This window comes from Solanum stenotomum, chromosome 8, assembly GCF_019186545.1.
Source record: "Solanum stenotomum isolate F172 chromosome 8, ASM1918654v1, whole genome shotgun sequence".
NCBI classification, from domain to species: domain Eukaryota; kingdom Viridiplantae; phylum Streptophyta; class Magnoliopsida; order Solanales; family Solanaceae; genus Solanum; species Solanum stenotomum.
The window spans coordinates 16,116,784-16,121,376 of record NC_064289.1 but is presented as its reverse complement, the minus strand read 5'-3'; positions in this window follow the sequence as shown (position 1 = coordinate 16,121,376).

Genomic DNA, 4,593 nt, shown 5'->3' with positions numbered 1-4,593 from the left:
TTGTTGTGTTTGACTAAATGGGTTTTATCAATTAGTGAATTTTGGTGTTAATTTGAAGTGGGTATGAATTATTATTGTGGTTTAAAGTTATTATTGCATATTTAGTGTAATATAGTTTAGAGTTTTGTGCTTGCTCGAGAGAGAAATATAGAGCCAACCTAGTAATTTGGCATCCTTAGTAGTGGGTCATAACGGTTTCAGCTTGAGAAAGTGAAACTTGAGATTCAGCCTTTGTATCTAGCTCAAAAGAGTAGATTTGATGAGAAACTGGGTTGTGCGTCTTATGGAAAGTGTTGAGGTTCGAGAGAATTCAGCGGAAATAAGGTAATTGTTCGGGAGAAAATGGCTTACTTATAGTCCATTCTACCCCCGACGAATTAACATTGTTAGTAATGATGTACACCCATTAAGTTGAATTCGACAGTTTGTTAATCAATCCCCCAAGTGTTATGTCATTATTTGATTGTTTATAGTTGATTGTTGAAGTGGTTTGGTAACGACATCCTGGAGTTTGACTTCTAGACTCTTAAGTGTGGTGTTTATTCAGCTACAAAGGTTACCATCATACTTTCACATTCGAATTCAAAAGAAAACTACTCTCTGTGGGATCGACCCCAACTCATTTAGTTGGGTTTATACAGTTTTACGATAGTTGACACTTAAAACTGGATAAAGTGTCTTTGAAACATTAATTAAAATGACGTAACTGCCAGGGAGTAGCATTGTTTACAGTTCTTTATCGAAGTTACGATTGTAAATTTGTCGGTTGTAGTTGAACAGAGTTAGATTGCATTGCGTTAGTGTTGATTGGGCTGAATAGAAGTAAGAATGAGTGAGGAAGAGGTGAATGGTAGCCTAGCAAGTCACCCAGACAGTATCGATGATATTAATAGTGCGTACAACCCAACCCAACTCAATTAGGACTAATGGGTGCAATTTTCCTTCCATCAACTGATGAGAATGCGACATTTGAAGTCACAAGAACAACCCTTCATCTCCTCCAAATGAAGGGACTTTATGGTGGTCTAGCTCATGAAGATCCACATGAGCATGTGAGGAATTTCATAAATATGTGCAGCCTATTTTTATTCAAGAATGTGCCATAAGAATCAGTCTGGCTTAGATTATTTTCGATATCTCTAATGGGAGAGGCTAGCACATGGTTGACCGAGTTACCAAAGAATTCTATCACGTCATAGGATGAGCTTATCATGGCATTTAATGCAAAATTCTTTCCTCCGTCAAGGATGATGAAACTCAGGGATAACATTCAAGGTTTTAAGCGATTGGAGGGTGAACCCATCCATAAAACGTAGTTGAGGATCAAGAAACTCCTACTTCAATGCCCAACTCACGGGCTGCCAAATGATTCGCTACTCCAATATTTCTACCAGAGTCTTGATTCAGTTAATAAAGGAGTGATTGATCAAATGATTCGAGGGGGAATAATGTTGCAATCATTTGAGGTGGCTTCATTACTTCTTGATGACATGACGAAAATAAATCAAGCTTGGTACACTCCAGAAGATCGAGTTTCCCCTTTTTGTTTCAGAATGACTCAAGAACAACTTGATAAAGAAATACAAAGGAATGAGAACATCAAGAAGATGTTGGCTTAAATGGAGCTACTACAAGAGCATGTGTTGGAAAATGCGAGGAAGCCTAGGAGAGTAAGTGGAGTATTTAGACTTAAGGAGGGTTCTTCCTCAGGTAATTCAAAGCCAGGAAAAAAATAGGGTTGGAATTCCAAGAGATACGAAAAGGGTTTCCACCCATGCTATTTACAGCAAGGTGGGAATAAAGGTTGGAACTATCATAAGGAGGAAGAGAAAAAAAGATACTATCAAGAATGAACGGAGCAAAGTGATTTTTGGANGTGTCGCTAGGGAGTGGCTGAGGACCTTCATGAGTTCGAGACCAGCGTGATCTCCTCCCATGGAGTGGAGTGAGTTTGCTAGTGCCTTCGAGGGTCGTTTCATCCCTTGGAGTGTACAGGAGGAGAGCCGTATGAGGTTTGAGAGTTTGGTGCAGGGTAGCATGTCATTCGCAGATTACGAGGCTCGATTCTGTCAGTTGTCGAGATATGCCTCTGCTTTGATTTCAGGTGAGCCTGAGCGGATTCGCAGATTTGTCAGGGGTTTGACTCCCACTATCCGTAGTTATATGTTTAGATCATCTCGAGAGGGTGCTTCTTTCTAGACTATAGTGAGTACAGCCAGAGAGGCTGAGTTGCTTGAGCGGGATGATTTTGGTGGGCCCAAGAGGGTCCGTACAAGTGGTCAGTATTCGGGTACCTCGTCAGGAGGTAGGGGCCCACACAGGGGAGGCGGGTCCTTCCAGCGTCAGAGGTCAGTACATGCTTTATTACCAGTTCTCAAGGGTGGGCCAGCAGCCTGGGGTCCTCCAGGTTCGGGTCGAAATGGTTATAGCATTACTTCAGGTTCTTCACAGTCAGGATCCACATCGAGGTCTTGTTATGGTTGCGGTGATCCAGGCCACTTGATTCATCAGTGTCCACATCAGACTCAATTTGGACCACACCGTACTGTCTCCGCGGTCCCAGAGAGAGATTCAGCACCTCCGGCTAGAGGTTGGGGTCGGGGTCGTGGACAGGCTTCTGGTAGAGGCGGATGAGCTTCGGGTAAAGGTGCTAGTAGCGCCTCAGGTTCACAGAGTGGGGGCAGAGGTGCCCAGTGTTATGCTTTTCCTGGGAGGCCCGAGGCTGAGGCTTCTGATGCAGTTATTACAGGTATCGTCTCAGTTTGTCATCGGCCTGCTTCTGTGTTATTTGATCCTGGTTCTACATTCTCATATGTGTCTACATATTTTGCTTCCGGCCTTGAGTTGACTTGTGATCGTATGTCTGTGCCTATTAGAGTCTCTACACCCGTAGGTGAACCCTTAGTGGTGAATCGAGTATATCGATCTTGTCTTGTTGTGTTATCGGGGTATAAGACTTGGGTGGATATGATTCTTCTTGATATGTTAGACTTTGATGTCATATTGGGTATGGACTGGCTTTCCCCCTATCATGCGCTTCTTGATTGTTATGCTAAGACTGTCACCTTAGCTATTTCGGGTATTCCTAGAGTGGAGTGGAAGGGGACTAGTGGTTCGTATCCCAACAGGGTCATATCTCATATTCGGGCTCAGAGGATGATTGACCGGGGTTGTTTAACTTATTTGGCCTTTATTCGGGATGTTGGAGCTGAGTCACCGGCCATGGAGTCTATTCCGGTGGTTCAGGAGTTCCCTGATGTGTTTCCCGAGGATCTACCTAGTGTTCCTCCTGTTCGTGATATTGACTTCTCTATTGACTTGGAGCCGGGCACCAAGCCCATATCTATTCCACCTTATCGTATGGCTCCAACTGAGTTGAAGGAGTTGAAGGATCAGATTCAAGACTTATTGAGTAAAGGATTCATACGCCCTAGTGTGTCGCCTTGGGGTGCACCGGTCTTATTTGTGAAGAAGAAAGATGGGTCGATGAGGATGTGTATTGATTATAGACAGTTGAACAAGGTAACAATGAAGAACAAGTATCCCCTTCCCCGTATTGATGACTTGTTTGATCAGCTTCATGGGGCAGCCTTGTTCTCTAAGATCGACTTGAGATCTGGGTATCATCAGTTGAGGATTAAGCCTTCAGATATGGCGAAGACAGCTTTTCGCCCACGATATGGTCATTATGAGTTTTTGGTGATGTTATTTGGGCTCACCAATGCCCCTGCAACGTTCATGGAGTTGATGAATGGAGTGTTTCGCCCATACTTGGATTCCTTCGTGATTGTGTTTATTGATGACATCTTGGTATATTCCAAGACCGAGGCGGATCATGTTTGTCATTTGAGGGTCGTGCAACAAAAGTTGAGAGATGAGAAGTTTCATGCCAAATTGTCTAAGTGTGAGTTTCGGCTTGAGTCAGTGGCTTTCCTAGGGCACGTGGTATCTAAGGATGGAGTTAGGGTTGATCCGACCAAGATTGAGGCGGTTCAAGGTTGGACTAGACCTACATCACCTACCGAGATTCAGAGTTTTATTTGCTTGGCGGGTTACTATCGGCGTTTTGTTCAGGGATTCTCTACTATAGCTGCGTCGTTGACCATATTGAGTCACAAACAGTTCCTTTTCATTGGTCACCCGAGTGTGAGGCGAGCTTCCAAAGGCTCAAATCCCTATTGACTTCAGCACCTGTCTTGACTTTGCCAGAGGAGGGTGTTGGATTTACTCTTTATTGTGACGCTTCAGGTGTTGGACTTGGAGGTGTTTTGATGCAGAAGGGTAAGGTTGTAGCCTATGCCTCTAGACAGCTGAAGGCACACGAGAGGAATTACCCCACTCATGATTTGGAGTTGGCGGCTGTGGTATTTGTGCTTAAGCTGTGGAGACATTACCTATATGGTGTTCATTGCGAGGTATTTACTGATCATAGGAGCCTACAGTACATATTCACTCAGCGGGATCTGAACTTGAGACAGCGTAGGTGGCTTGAGTTGCTCAAGGACTACGACATGACCATTTTTTATCACCCCGGGGAGGCCAATGTGGTGGCCGATGCCTTGAGTAGGAAGACTCCTAGTATGGGGAGTCTTG